The 17,046-nt window shown below is 45.9% G+C and overlaps 1 pseudogene; it reads left to right on the top strand.

Annotated features, from left to right (window-relative positions):
• Positions 1 to 17,046, top strand: part of LOC115133111 (filamin-C-like) — a 99,443-nt pseudogene that overhangs the window by 28,896 nt on the left and 53,501 nt on the right.

Here is a 17,046-nt window from a genome sequence, read left to right on the forward strand (position 1 = left end):
ATCTAGCCCATACCTCAATGGATTCTTCTAGCTGATATTACATTGTCCCCCAGTGAGTAAAAGAGTTGAAAATACTAGTTTTCACTGGGCCTTCTGTTGTTCTGTTCTGGCTCTTACAGGCCAGGTGTCTGAGCTGCATCCGTCTCTTTGTGTTAGTTCTCTATTTGTTAGAGACAGAGCGGACAGATCAGAACACACAGAACACACACACCCATGTCTTCATTCCCGTTGAGATCGCATCAAATCCAATGTTATTTGTCACATGCTTCATAAACAACAGGTGTAGACTAACAGTGAAATGCTTACTTACAATGCAGAGTTAAAGATAAAGATACAAAATGTAATAAAAAAATAGAACTATTGACACATGGAATAAATACACAGTGATTTGGTGGAGTATTGTGAGTGTGCAGTGAGCATGGTTATATGTCAGCATGTATGTGTGCAAGTGTGTTTCATAGCAACTATAGAGCCATAATAGACTGAAGTAAAGAGTGGCGCAGTGGGGATCTGTTAGCAATCTGCCAGTCAGAGAGCGGGGTTCTGAAGGGCCGCTGTCCAAACGCCAGGTCTGTCCACCCTACTCACTGCTGACCCTTCACGTCTGTCCATTCTGTTTATGGAGCGAGAGAGAGAGAGTCAGAGCGAGAGAGAGAAACAAAGAGAGCCCAGGAGAGGAGCGGAAAGAATGAGACCTGGACTAGGGCCAGACACCTTCACAGTAACAACAAGGGCTTGTTTTAACACAACCTCTCCTGCGAAGGCTGTACACCCATTGGAGTGCTACAGTCAGTGTCAGTTTGAGTGGGTTACAGTTTGGCGTTGCCCGGGGTAACCAAACAAACAAACCAATCAGAGCCTTAAAGGTCACTCTGCTCCGAGATGGAGGCGAAACAATGGGTTCCGGGCAGAAAGGCCACATTGAAAGGCCACATTGAAAGGCCACATTGAAAGGCCACATTGCCCCCCCCCCCCCCCCAGTCCAACTGGAGAAAATGTGTTATGAGTGAAGTTCAGACATCAGGGCTTTGTGTCTCCGAGCAGCGACTTACAACAGGGAACAGGGAGAGAGAGGGGGGGGGGGGGGGGTTGAAGGGAGAGGAAAGAATGAGAGAGGGAGAGACAAATAGGGGGAGGCAGAGGGGGACAGAGTGAGAAAGTGAGATGTGTTAGGGGAGTAACAGAATGTGCCAGAAAGATAAAGAGGAAAATGAAGACAGAGGGAAAGGGAGGAAGGAGAGAGAATTGTGTGATCCAGAGAGAGAGAGAGAGAGAGAGAGAGAGAGAGAGAGAGATACAGAGACAGCAAATCATTTTAGCAACTTAGTACTTTTGTGCTTTACTGCTCTAGTGGAGGAACTGAAGTGGGTTAGTGTGAGCTATTGGATGCCCTCTATTCTCACCCTCTGTTCTATTATCTCTCTTGACTCCATGTGGCAGTGTGGTTGGTGAATGGCACAGGATGATTTGAATGGGTGTGGGAGATACACTGCTTATCTCCTGTACAGAGAGTAGATTTTGTAAAGGGTCAGGCCAGGCGCCATGAGACTGAGAGAGGGAGGCATTCAATCACACACTAATGGTTTGGCTCCAGAGACACAGATGCCTCACACACACACAGACACACGCACACACACACTTGTCGACAGGGCCAAATTCATTGTTCCCGTCAATACCCCCCAACCTCAACCTCTGTTTGACCCCTCTGAAAATGATCAGAAAACATTCTCATTCCCCATCCCAGCTCCAGTTTGGAATTCTGTCCCCCTCCCTCTCACCCCCTAATGCACCTTTCCTTTTCCTCAAGCCTTTAAGTCATGTGTTTGTTGTTCTTTCCCACTGTTTGTTCTTCCATGCATGTTGACTTTGATCCTGCTGGATTCCAGGACCATGTCATCAACCCCGTCGGATGTTTGCAAGCTGTTTGTTTGCCGAATTCAACTTCAAGTTACGAGGAAACATTTTGTGTTTTGTCGAGTAAGCTTAGACGATGCAGTTTTACAAGATCAATTCAAAGTTGTGGAGGTGTAGCGGTCCTATATGCGAAGGGTCGTTAACTGTCCAGTAATGTAGAAAAAAACATTGCAAATTGTCAACATTGCAAGTGATGACAGGGTGACAGCCTTGTTGACAAGCGAGACTACTGAGCCAGGGAGTCTGGGTAATGTCCCCTCCCAATACAGTAGGACACACATGAATGCACGCACTGACCATTCTGATGCAGTCCTATAGGAATGTCCCTGTTCAAGCCAGGATGCTCTCACCATAGACTCAGATCCTACACACCCCAGTGCCGGAAATATCAGGCTTTCAAATGTTGGACCTGGACCAAACCACTGAAGGGATTGAATCGCTCTCTCTTATCGCATGTGTGATATGTGTGTGTGAATGTGTGTGTGTGCAAATGTGTGTTTAGTACTCTCTCAGGAGTGCTGAAGGAGAAGTGTCAGAGTGGGAGAGTGTGAATGTAAAGTCCTGCCTTTTTTAAACGGGCACAGTATACCTGAGGGGTCCTCTCTTTCTGGTGTGTTGCTGGTGCAGTAATATCGCTCTGCAGGGTTCGTTAGTGCTGATCTGCTCTCAGCACCTTGCAGGCTGAATGAAACATGAAACTGCCCCCTCACTGAGCCAAAATGGAGACCATCAGCCAAAGATATCAATCTTTCTACATCTGTCCTAGCTCTCAATATCACTCCCCCTAGCCTACCACTTCCACTAACCTCAAACTCCCCCAACTACTGTAAACTCCTATCCCCACACCAGAGGAGGCTGGTGGGAGGAGCTCTAGGAGGACAGGCTCCTTGTAATGGCTAGAATGGAAAACATGGAACGGAGACAAACATTTGACTTCCATATGTTTGATCTGTATGATACAGTTCCATTTATTCCATTCCAGCCATTATAATGAGCCCGTCCTCCTATAGCTTCTCACACCAGCCTCCTCGCCCCCACACCTGTATATCCCAACAGTGCCTCTACCCAGTCCTCCAATTCAAAACCTCTTTCCCTTCTTTCCCTTATGGTTCAAGCCCAAACTACTAGCCATCCCTACCTACAACTCCACTCCCCTACCCCCTTAACCCCCTCCACCCTCACATCACCTCCCCACCAACCCCCAACCTTACACCCTCTGTACTTATTTGACTGAACCAACTCATAGATAAGGCTGTTGTGGGGACCGTATCACCGTCACACCGGTGGTCATGAGTCATGAAGGCAGTCAAATTCCACGTGACCATTTAGTCACGGTAAATAGACATCTCCATGCTCTGATGCTGCTGATGGTCATTAGTATGATGGTCATTAGACTACCAAACTTGCTAACTGCCTGGTACTCAGCACTCTATTGTCTCTCTAATCACTCTGACATCGATGCAAATGTTTTCAAAATAAGAATCAAATTCTTCATGAGAGCCCATGAGCTAATGTCCCATAAGCCCAGGCCTCTACTAAAAATAGGATAATCAGCTTTCTATAGGCTAGGCCTACTATATTTATTTCTCAATTTTCCATTATTAAGCACATTGCATATATTTACAACAGGAGTGTAGCCTACCTGGCTGGCATGAAAATAAACCACGGGAAAAGTGTCCTCCACTTGCTATTTAAGTGCATAGATGACATGTATTTTATCCGCTGCCCCTGTTTCGATAGAGGTGCATGATAATGGTCCAGTCTAAATCATAACAAACAAACATTTTACACATATATTTTTTTAGCATATGTAAAGACAAGATTAAATCAAGAATAGTCTGATGGTGACAATATTAGCCCATCACATGTGAATTGTATTTTAACACTTGTGAATGATGCCCAGTATAAGAAACAATTTATTTTTTTTGCAACTTTTTCTAATCATAGTCGCAGACCTCATGTAGCCTTAGCCCTCGGGCCAATATGTTTTAATAAGGCTTGTTCATCGACTACAGCTCAGCATTTAACACCATAGTACCCTCCAACCCTGGGTCTCGACCCCGCCCTATGCAACTGGGTCCTGGACATTCTGACGGACCGCCCCCAGGTGGTGAGGATAGGTAACAACAATCTCCACCCCACTGATTCTCAACACTGGGGCCCCACAAGGGTGTGTTCTCAGACCTCTCCTGTACTCCCTGTTCACCCACGACTGCTTGGCCATGCACACCTCCAACTCAATCATCAAGTTTGCAGACGACACTACAGTGGTAGGCTTGATTACCAACAATGACGAGACGGCCTACAGGGAGGAGGTGAGGTCCCTCGGAGTGTGATGTCAGGAAAATAACCTCACACTCAACGTCAACAAAAATGATCGTGGACTCCAGGAAACAGCAGAGTGAGCACCCCCCCTATCCATATCGACGGGACAGTAGTGGAGAGGGTCGTAAGTTTTAAGTTCCTCGGCGTACACATCACGGACAAACTGAATTGGTCCACCCACAGAGGCGTAGCAGCACCTCTTCAACCCCAGGAGGCTGAAGAAATTCGGCTTTTCACCAAAAACACTCACAAACTTTTACAGATGCACAATCTGTCGGGCTGTATCACTGCCTGGTATGGCAACTGCTCCGCCCACAAGCGTAAGGCTCTCCAGAGGGTAGTGAGGTCTGCACAACGCATCACCGGGGGCAAACTAACTGCCCTCCAGGACACCTACACCACCCGATGTCACAGGAAGGCCATAAATATCATGAAGGTCAACAACCACCCGAGCCACTGCCTGTTCACTCTGCTATCATCCAGAAGGCGAGGTCAGTACAGGTGCATCAAAGCAGGGACCGAGAGACTGAAAAACAGCTTCTATCTCAAGGCCATCAGACTGTTAAACAGCCACCACTAACATTGAGTGGCTGCTGCCAACATACTGACTCAACTCCAGCCACTATAATAATGAAAAAATTGATGTAAAAAATGTATCACTAGCCACTTTAAACAATGCCACTTTATATAATGTTTACATACCCTACATTACTAATCTCATATGTATATACTGTACTCTATACCATCCACTGCATCGTGCCTATGCTGTTCTATACCATCACTCAGTCATATATTTTTATATACATATTCTTATTCATTCTTTTACACTTGTGTGTATAAAGTAGTTGTTGTGAAATTGTTAGGTTAGAGTACTCGTTGGATATTACTGCATTGTCGGAACTAGAAGCACAAGCATTTCGCTACACTCGCATTAACATCTGCTAACCACGTGAATGTGACAAATACAATTTGATTTGATTTGATTTGAACTAAAGTAGCCAAATAACTTAGAATTAAGCACATTAGTCCGCTTTACAAGGGGTGTAGAGTTTAACTGGCATATATAAGCCGCTTCAAGTTTGGGGAAGATCATTTTCACCATACAAATGCCTTCATAATGCACCTTCATAATGCACCTTCATAATGCACCTTCATAATGCACCTTCATAATAAAAGTAATAAAAGTATAATTGCATTTGTGGTCACTTTTGATAATGGTGTTTTCCGCTAATGGAACATTCGTGTTTATAGCCTACTGTCATGTGTTCCCTCTCCGGCCTCTAGGTCACCAGGTTCTCGTTATGGCGCACTCCTGTCACTCTCCTGGACTCCAGAGCGTTATGCGTATAATGACACTCACCTGGACTCCATCACCTCCTTGATTACCTCCCCTTTATATGTCCCTCCCTTTGGTTTCTTCCCCAGTCGTCATTGTTTCTGTTTCATGTCGGTGCGCTGTTCATGTTTCTTGTTTTGTTCATGTTTCTTGTTTTGTTCATTTATTTCTTAAATATATTCACTCCCTGAACTTGCCTCCCGACTCTCAGCGTACATCGCTACACCTACTACCGTGTGCGCATTGCTGCGCTTATAATGTGAAGAAATAACCTAATAGTTTAGCAACATTTTGATCTGTTGTGTCAGCACATTGCATAACAAATGTGGTTGTATTCATTTGGGATCTATCGCATCCCACAATTTCCCCAGAATACAGTATGTTTGGAATATTTATTCCAAATGAATAGGTGGACCTTTGTACTATGCGGGAATAGTAGATTGACATAGGCTACTGCTTTTGCTGTTCGTTAGGGCTACTCATCTTGTTGTCTGACAAAAAGTAAATGTGGACAGTTCTTCCAATATCTTCAATATGCACCTCGAAACTGGATGAGTGTGTGAGGGATCATCCAACCAGACAAGTCAAATGGATAGCCGCCGGAAGAGAAGTGTAAATATCAGTATTATGAAGACTGTGACTGAGGAGTCCTAAAGTGATACCATTGCCTAACCCCCCCCACTATCTCCCCTGCCGCCTTATATGTGATCTCCGTGGTGATCTCCGTGGTGATAAGGCCGGGGCGGCCAGGGTCTCATAAGAGCAAAGTAAACACAGATGTTGATGTTGTTGTGCCAGGCAGCTGAAGGCCGAGGGCATACTCTGTTATTACGATTCCACAACACACTGTTTCTCTTTAGAACAGACCAATCAGATGACAGGTGTGTGTGCGGTAGAGGCCCCACACAAGGGGATAGGGCTAGACCTAACCTGCTCCCCAGTTTGTGAGTTAAGTTGTAACTGTATATGGAAGAGGGCGTAGCCCTTTCCTCCAATCAAATGACCTAGTGGCCTCATGGGTGGAATGTTATTCATATTTTAATAAGCTGCTGAAAATCTGGTGTTTCTATATCAAGCGGTGTTGATATATTTGAGTGGTCTGTGATGTAAATAACGTGTAATATTAGGATGCAAACTCAAAATTGAATACATTTGAACTCTATATCATACATGGTACAGGTGTCTCCTTTTTTAATCCCCAACAATGTGTGTGAGGTGTATAGTTTTGTTTTATAGTAGATTTGTTTAAGACTACCAGGAAACACTCGGTGTGACCCTAATTTAGCCCACTGCAGTAAAAGGTTAAACTCGAGTTACCTGGGGAGACAATTTATAGAGGCCAGTATTGCTTTCATGGGAGTATTGCTTTTTTTGCACAATACCTTCAGTCTATTACTATGTTCTTTATTCAGTATTAGTACCTTAGTAAATGACCTGACCTTAACCCTCCCCTCTCTCCCACTTTACAGACAGTAAGGCCATCGTGGATGGGAACCTGAAGCTTATCCTGGGTCTGATCTGGACTCTGATCCTGCACTACTCCATCTCAATGCCCATGTGGGAGGACGAGGACGATGAGGACGCCAAGAAGCTGACCCCCAAGCAGAGGCTGCTGGGATGGATCCAGAACAAGGTGCCCCAGCTGCCCATCAACAACTTTCACCGTGACTGGAGGGACGGCAAGGCCCTGGGAGCCCTGGTTGACAACTGTGCCCCAGGTAAGAGCTGATCCAGGATCTGTGACTCATTCTGTTTTCCCTGGCTTGGAGCTGACTCAGAAACAGTTTAGTGTTAGTTAATTAGACTGGATGGATGGCAAAGCCCTGGGAGCACTGATTGACAACTGTGCTTGAGGTAAGGCTTTGAGGAGCAGTTTGAGTGCAGATTGTCAATCTGTAGGAACTGTAAGAGTTTTGTAAGAGCTGATCCAAGATCTGTGCATTATACGTTTCATTTGTTGACAACAGTCTTCCAGGTTGTAACTCATTTGAGAGCTGTTTGAGGGTTGATTAATCATCCATAGTATTCACTGGAACAACACTAAACACTAACCTCAGCCATCATTCCAAGTATGTGTCACAGAGAAGTTCCAGAGAAACTCCAGTGTTTTTGAAACAGTCTTGTTGAAACACCAAGCCTAATGAGACCAGGTCATGGGTAAGGGTTATGTACGTTCAGGGCTGACTAACTGGTTGATATTAAATGTTAAAATGGTGCCGGAAGAAATGGTAGCAGTTTTACGGACACCTAACCATGTAACGGTTGTCGTCTTCCTCTTCTGAGGAGGAGTAGGAAATATCGGACCAATGTGCAGCGTGGTAAGTGCTCGTCATATTTATTCCACTGAACACAGAAAACAAACGAACACGCGAATAAAGGAAAACCGAAACAGTCCCGTATGGTGAAAACACTGAAACGGAAAATAACCACCCACAAACAAGAGTGGGAAAACAGGCTACCTAAGTATGGTTCTCAATCAGACAACGATTGACAGCTGCCTCTGATTGGGAACCATACCAGCCCAAACACATAGAAATATAAACACAAGAACAAAACGTAGAATGCCCACCCCAACTCACACCCTGACCAACCTAAAATAGAGACATACAAAAGGAACTAAGGTCAGGACGTGACAAACCAATGATGCTATTATGTGTTTTTTTTCGTGTTATTTGTAACTTATTTTGTACATAATGTTTCTGCCACCGTATCTTACCGCAAAAAAATAGCTTCTGGATATCAGGAGAGCAATCACTTACCTCACCTTGGATAAGACAACGCTTTTTCCTTCAACAAGCAGTACGCACAGGATGTACTTCGAACACCCGACATGGCCAAAATCCCTGTCATTGGCAAGAGAAAGAGACACAGGTACAGAGGACACAGAGCGGGGTGCCTCGTAATGATCCACAGAAGACGAGTGGGAAGCTGCCGCTATGTCAATATTACTTGCCAAAGTGCAATGATTGGACAATAAATTAGACAAGGTATGATCACAAATATCGTACCAACGGGACATCAGAAACGGAATCGTGGCTGAATGATGACATGGATATTTAGCTAGTGGGATATATGCTACACCGGCTTGATAGAACAGCACACTCTGGTACGACGAGGGGGGGGTGGTCTGTGTATATTTGTAAACAAATCTGCTGCACAAAATCTAAGGAAGTCTCTAGATTTTGCTCTCCTGAAGTAGAGTATCTTAATTAAGATAAGCTGTAGGCCACACTATTTGCCAAGAGAGTTTTCATCCACACTTTTCGTGACTGTTTATTTACCACCACAGACGGATGCTGGCAGTAAGACTGCACTCAGTCAGCTGTATGAGGAAATAAACAAACAGGAAACCGCTCACCCAGAGGCGGCGCTCCTAGTGACCGGAGACTTTAATGCAGGGAAACTTAAATCGGTTTTACCTCATTTCCATCAACATGCTAAATGTGCAACCAGAGGGAAAACAATTCTAGATCACCTGCACTCCACACAGAGACGCATACAAAGCTCTCCCTCGCCCTCCATTTGGTCAATCTGACCACAATTCTAGATCACCTGTACTCCACACACAGAGACACGTACAAAGCTCTCCCTCGCCCTCCATTTGGTCAATCTGACCACAATTCTATCCTCCTGATTCCAGTTTCCAAGCTATATTTAAAGCAGGAAGCACCAGTGACTCGGTCTATAAAAAAGTGGTCAGATAAAGCAGATGCTAAACTACATGACTGTTTTGCTAGCACAGAATGGAACATGATTTGGGATTCCTCCGATGGCATTGAGGAGTACACCACATCAGTCACTGGCTTTATTTATAAGTGCATCGAGGACGTCGTCCCCACAGTGACTGTACATACTGTACATACCCCAACCAGAAGCCATGGATTACAGGCAACATTCGCATTGAGCTAAAGGGTAGAGATGCCACTTTTTAAAATCGTACTACACCGGTTCCGATGCTCTTCTTATGTGGCTAGGCCTGCAAAGTATTACGGACTACAAAGGGAAGCACAGCCGCGAGCTGCCCAGTGACACAAGCCTACCAGACGAGCTAAATCACTTTTATGCTTGAGGCAAGCAACACTGAAGCATGCATGAGAGCATCAGCTGATCTGGACGACTGTGTGATCACGCTCTCCGTAGCCGACGTGAGAAAGACCTTTAAAAAGGTCAACATTCACAAGGCCATGGGGCCATACGGATTACCAGGACGTGTGCTCCGGGCATGTGCTGACCAACTGGCAGGTGTCTTCACTGACATTTTCAACATGTCCCTGACTGAGTCTGTAATACCAACATGTTTCAAGCAGACCATCATAGTCCCTGTGCCCAAGAACACTAAGGCAATCTGCCTAAATGACTACAGACCCGTAAGCACTCACGTCTGTAGCCATGAAGTGTTTTGAAAGTCTGGTAATGGCTCACATCAACACCATTATCCCAGACACCCTAGACCCACTGCAATTTGCATACCGCCCAAACAGATCCACCGATGATGCAGTCTCTATTGCACTCAACTGCCCTTTCCCACCTGGACAAAAGGAACACCTATGTGAGAATGCTATTCATTGACTACAACTCAGCGTTCAACACCATAGTGCCCTCAAAGCTCATCACTAAGCTAAGGTTCCTGGAACTAAACACCTCCTTCTGCAACTGGATCCTGGACTTCCTGACGGGGCACCCCCAGGTGATGAGGGTAGGTAGCATCACGTCCGCCACACTGATCCTCAACACTGGAGCCCCTTGGGTGCATTCTCAGTCCCCTCCTGTACTCCCTGTTCACCCACGACTGTGTGGCCAGGCACGACTCCAACACCATCATTAAGTTTGCGGATGACACAACAGTGGTGGGCGTGATCACCGACAATGACCATACAGCCTATAATGAGGTCAGAGACCTGGCCGGATGGTGCCAAAGGAGATGGTTGTGGACTATAGGAAAAGGAGGACCTAGCACGCTCCCATCCTCTCCGACGAGGCTGTAGTGGAGCAGGTTGAGAGCTTCAAGTTCCTTGGTGTCCACATCACCAACAAACTAGAATGGTCCAAACACAGCAAGACAGTCGTGAAGAGGGCACTACAAAACCTATTCCCCCTCAGGAAACTAAAATGTTTTGGCATGGGTCCTCAGATCCTCAAATGGTTCTACAGCTGCAACATCGAGAGCATCCTGCCTGGTAAGGCAACTGCTCGGCCTCTGACCTCAAAGCACTACAGAGTGTACAGCCCTGTACATCACTTGGGCTATGCTGCCTGCCATCCAGGACCTCTACCTACACCAGGCGGTGTCAGAGGAAAGCCCTAAAAATTGTCAAAGACCCCAAGCCACCCCAGTCATAGAATGTTCTCTCTTCTACCGCATGACAAGCGGTACCGGAGCGCCAAGTCTAGGACCAAATGGCTTCTCAACAGTTTTTACCCCCAAGCCATAAGACTCTTGAACAAGTAATCAAATGGCTACCCGGACTCTATGTATTGTGTCCCATCCCACCACCCACCAACCCCTCTTTTACGCTGCTGCTACTCTCTGTTTATCGTATACGCATAGTCACTTTAACCATACCTACATGTACATACTATCTCAATTAGCCCGACTAACCGGCGCCTGTATATAGCCACTGTCTTTTTACAGTTGTATTTATTTCTTTACTTATCTATTGTTCACCTAATACCTATTTTTTACTTACAGGTTTTTACAAAGCCTTTGGCACTCATTTCAGAACCTTGTGGTCATTTTTCAAAACTCTAGACACAAAACTCAAAACGGTCATCACTTGTAACACAGGCTGTCCAATGTTCAAAACATTGCATTGTGCATTCATATCTTTAAAGAAACCTTGCACTTGCAGAATCATTGTTTCAAATAACTAATTTATCACAAAATACCATAGGAACATTAATTTATACCTCCCACACAAGATACCGATAGTTTCACTGTGTAGTTGCTCGTTCAATCATTAAATATTGTAGTACAAAACATGTGATACATGTTTCATTATGGTACAACACATAAGTACATCACTGTAAAAGGACTAGTAAAGAGAATACTACAGACTGTCACGCTCGTCAAATGGAGGAGACCAAGTCCAGAGCGTCTGGCTACAGTACCCAGTCCAGATGAAGACGAAGAACACTTAACAAACCATACAAAACAAACAAACGTGAAGCTATAATAATACTAGTGCAGACACAGGCAACTAGACATAGACAATAACCCATGAAATACCCAAAGGAGATGGCTGCCTAAATATGGTTCCCAATTAGAGACAACGATAAACAGCTGCCTCTAATTAAGAACCAATCTAGGCAACCATAGACATACATAAACACCTAGATAGTAAACGACTCCATAAACCTACAAAACCCCTAGACAGTACAAAAACACATACATCACCCATGTCACACCCTGACCTAACCAAAACAATAAAGAAAACAAAGAATACTAAGGTCAGGGCGTGACAGTACCCCCCCCAAAAGATGTGGACTCCCGACCGCACACCTAAACCTATATGGGAGGGTGTGGGTGGGCATGACTCCGAGGTGGCGGTTCTGGCTCAGGACGTGGACCCCGCTCCACTTTACTCTTACTTAATGTCTCTGGAGCGGGAACCCTCACCGCCGACCACGGATTAGAGGACGCCACTGGACTGATGGTCGAGTCTGGAGTGAGTGGCACCTCTGGATTGGAGGGAGACTCTGGCGGATCTGGACTGGAGGGAGACTGGCGGATCCGGACTGGAGGGAGACTCTGGCGGATCCGGACTGGAGGGAGACTCTGGCGGATCCGGACTGGAGGGAGACTCTGGCGGATCCGGACTGGAGGAAGACTCTGACGGATCTGGACTAGTAGGTTCCGGACTGCGACCCGTCGTGGTAGGTTCCGGTCTTCGGCCTGTCGTGGTAGGTTCCGGTCTGCGGCCTGTCGTGGTCCGGCAACGGTCTATAGACCGTTGCCGGACGCTCTGGACTGGGTACAATTGCCGGACGCTCTGGACTGGGTACTGTAGCCAGACGCTCTGGACTGGGTACTGTAGCCGGACGCTCTGGATTGGGTACTGTAGCCGGACGCTCTGGACTGGGTACTGTAGCCGGACGCTCTGGACTGGGTACTGTAGCCGGACGCTCTGGACTGGGTACCCTGGTATGATTGTTGATGCCACACATGGTGATTCCAGCATCTCAGAAACAGCTGCCTTCCTGGGATTTTTATGCACTACAGTCTCTAGAGTTTACAGAGAATGGAGCGAAAAACAAAACACATTCAGTGAGCGGCAGTACTGTGGGCAAAAACACCTTGTTAATGAGAGAGGTCAGAGGAGAATGTCCAGACTCATTCCAGCTAACAGAAAGGCCACAAATGCTCAACTAACAGCTGTTTAAAACCGTGGTGGGCAGAAGGGCATCTCTTAACGTACAACACCCTGAATAATTATGATTGTAAAAAACGGTAAATATCCCACTGTTTCTTATTGCCCGTAAGTAAGCATTTCACTGTAAGGTTTACACCGGTTGTATTTGAGCACACGTGACAAATAGACTTTGATTTGATGACAATGAGAATGTTTATTTTTGGTGCGTGTATGCATGGCATGTTCTGTGGGGTGGGGGTAGAGGTTATGGTGCAGGGACTACCATAGAGCACGACATCAATGAGGAGATCCTATTCAAGGTGTGGATGTGGGCGCTAAGTATGAATGGATGAGGCCAAAAAGCATACAGGCTGCATTCAGTATGCAATATTCCTGAACTGCACCACATCAGAGAAGGGGAGTCCGAGCTGAACCAGAATGAGATGTGTGTCTTCCGTATGCTCTCCCCTACCACCCCTAACTCTTAATCAGAACCAGCCGTTTCATCATTAGAAAACTCTCTAATGAGAGAAGAATGAGGGAAAGGGAGAGGAGGAGGATGAGGAAGAGGAGTGTAGGGGGGTAACCAAAAAACACTAAAGGAACTAAATCAAATCAAATCAAATCAAAATTTATTTGTCACATACACATGGTTAGCAGATGTTAGTGCGAGTGTAGCGAAATGCTTGTGCTTCTAGTTCCGACAATGCAGTAATAACCAACAAGTAATCTAGCTAACAATTCCAAAACTACTACCTTATAGACACAAGTGTAAGGGGATAAAGAATATGTACATAAAGATATATGAATGAGTGATGGTACAGAGCGGCATAGGCAAGATACAGTAGATGGTATTGAGTGCAGTATATACATATGAGATGAGTATGTAAACAAAGTGGCATAGTTAAAGTGCCTAGTGATACATGTATTACATAAGGATGCAGTAGATGATATAGAGTACAGTATATACGTATACATATGAGATGAATAATGTAGGGAACATTATATTAGGTAGCATTGTTTAAAGTGGCTAGTGATATATTTTACATCATTTCCCATCAATTCCCATTATTAAAGTGGCTGGAGTTGAGTCAGTGTGTTGGCAGCAGCCACTCAATGTTAGTGGTGGCTGTTTAACAGTCTGATGGCCTTGAGATAGAAGCTGTTTTTCAGTCTCTCGGTCCCAGCTTTGATGCACCTGTACTGACCTCGCCTTCTGGATGATAGCGGGGTGAACAGGCAGTGGCTCGGGTGGTTGCTGTCCTTGATGATCTTTATGGCCTTCCTATGACATCTGGTGGTGTAGGTGTCCTGGAGGGCAGGTAGTTTGCCCCCGGTGATGCGTTGTGCAGACCTCACTACCCTCTGGAGAGCCTTACGGTTGTGGGCGGAGCAGTTGCCGTACCAGGCGGTGATACAGCCCGACAGGATGCTCTCGATTGTGCATCTGTAGAAGTTTGTGAGTGCTTTTGGTGATAAGCCGAATTTGCGCTGCTGCGCCTGCTTCACGATGCTGTCTGTGTGGGTGGACCAATTCAGTTTGTCTGTGATGTGTACGCCGAGGAACTTAAAACTTACTACCCTCTCCAAATCACCAAACCACAGAGAGATAGTGCATAGCCGGTAATTAGAGATCAGGGTCGTCAGGGCCTAGCCAGGTGGACTTGCCCGACATCTGCCCTAGATAAAGTGATCCCCGCTGGGGAAGGTTTCATAACTCTAGGCTTGGCTCTCTCGGTGAAGGCCTCTACTAACTTGGACTAGGCTCCTGGCAGGCAGTAGGGCTTTCTAAGACATGGTTCCAAGGCAAACTCAGACTGACCTTGGGTCAGTAGACACATCTTGTTCAACAGAGCCACTAATCCTGTGTTTGTACAAATGGTGTTGAGACCAGATGAGTGGAATGGCATTAATAGGTTCACAGAGTTAGTTACTCCAGAGAAATGAAGCCAAGAACTGAGGTGCGCTGTCTTTTTGTTTACTGAGTGTCTGTATGTGTGTATAGGTGTTTTGTCTTTTGTAGGTGTGTGAGTGTGAGTGTGCGTGTGCATGTGAGAGAGAGCCGTTGTGTGAATGTGTGTGCTTTATTTGTTTTCATGTGTTTGCATGCTTCTGAGTGTGTGTTTATGTGTGTTTGTGTGCCTGACAAAGACTGTTTGCTCAGGCAGGAAGTTGAGAAGTGTGTTGGAGGGGGGCTAAGGTGGGTGAACAATAAACAAACAACAACTCCATTCTCCCACATACTGAACCTGTCTAATTCACTTACCCAGAGCAGCGGGGTCACAGAGCGGGTGTGTGGGTGCGTGTGCGTTTGTACTTTACATGTGAATTTATGGTGTACGTGCCTAATCGTGAGTGTGTGTGTGTTCGTGTGTGTGCACATTTCGGTTTTTCAGAGTAAGTGTGTGTTTATTGTCTAGGTGTCTGTATTAGCAGTGTTTACACTGCTGCTACACAGAGCTCTGTCTCTGACACTGCTGCTACACAGAGCTCTGTCTCTGACACTGCTGCTACACAGAGCTCTGTCTCTGACACTGCTGCTACACAGAGCTCTGTCTCTGACACTGCTGCTACACAGAGCTCTGTCTCTGACACTGCTGCTACACAGAGCTCTGTCTCTGACACTGCTGCTACACAGAGCTCTGTCTCTGACACTGCTGCTACACAGAGCTCTGTCTCTGACACTGCACAGGACTAACTAGCAGGTTTTATTTTAGGCTTTGACCATACAGGGCTCTGTTTCTCTCTGCTCTCACTGAAACATTTACACTGATAGATCCAGGACAAGCTATACTCTCACAGTACACGTAGCGTTAGGGCAAAGTGCAATTCTCTCACATTCTCTCGCAGTACCACTTCTGCCTATATGCAGACTACGAGCTGCAACTTGCCCCGTACTCAGGGGCCTGACCTCCTGCGATTGTGATATGTGCTTGTCCTACCTAGCTATGAATGAATGCACAAACTGTAAGTCACTCTGGATAAGACCGTCTGCTAAATTACTAAAATGTAAATGTCAAATATAATAACTGTTTTGGGTGAAACTCAAACTGTTCTCAGACCTGCTATCCTCTATTGCGTAACTAATTGGTCCTGACACCTCGAGTTCCCCTGGTTCAGCCAAACCCCTTCCCCGCAAGGCGCTGGACATGGGTGTGCTGCAGGCTGCAGTGAGTTTCTGGCTGTTGTAACAGCATGGTGAGTGTCAGAGTAGAGAACACAGCAGCGAGGAACGCAATAAGTGAAAACACATGTAGCGCACCGCATTTCCTGCCGAACACATTATTGTGTGTGTGTGTGCGTGTGTGTGTGTGTGTGTGTTCATGTATGTTGTTAAGGAACAAAAGGAACAGGGCAGAGGCCTCTCGTTAGAAGTAAGGGTGGACAGTAAAACAGTGAAAGTAAAGCGTATTGTCCGTAGAAGTAAATTAAGGAAAGGTTTGCTCGTGGCTTGAGTCCATGCCTTGTGATTAGAATACAACAAACCAGGACTAAGCAACAGCGAACAGAGAGGGTTTGGACACACACACAGACACACACACACACAGACACACACACCTCTCCTCAGAGTGAAAGGTTACTCATCAGATTTTTACCCAACACACCCCTCTATCCACCCCCTCTGAATGGCCCTCGCCTACCCTCACACTACCTGGTCACAGACCCACCAGGGCCAGTAAATCACACCTCAGCCTAACAGAGGCACATTAAACAGGTATGAGTTGGTTGAAAAGGTACTAGTTTATACTACTGGCCAGCTGTAGAGGGCTCATTAAACATAATGACCCATCTTGAGAATCACTGTTTGTGCGTGTGTATTGAGTGTATGCTGGTGTGTGTGTGTTTATGGAACACAAACAAATATGAGGGTCAGGTACAGCTTTTTAGCAGTGTGGGAGAATGCTTTAGGGGTTTATGTTCCTCTCCTGTTTGTTTTTCAAATTCCCCCGAGAGCCCCCTCACACACTCACTCTCTGCCATGTATTTGTTTAGTATCCTTTTGCCTCACGCCTCTGTTTTCATACCGCTCCTGGCAGTAGTGGGGTTTGCGCAAGTAAGTCACCCTGAGCTGAGAACATTCTGGATGGAATTGCAATAGAGACAGCCATGGCAGCTAATGAG

This window comes from Oncorhynchus nerka, linkage group LG8 (assembly GCF_034236695.1).
Source record: "Oncorhynchus nerka isolate Pitt River linkage group LG8, Oner_Uvic_2.0, whole genome shotgun sequence".
Taxonomy (NCBI): Eukaryota; Metazoa; Chordata; class Actinopteri; order Salmoniformes; family Salmonidae; genus Oncorhynchus; species Oncorhynchus nerka.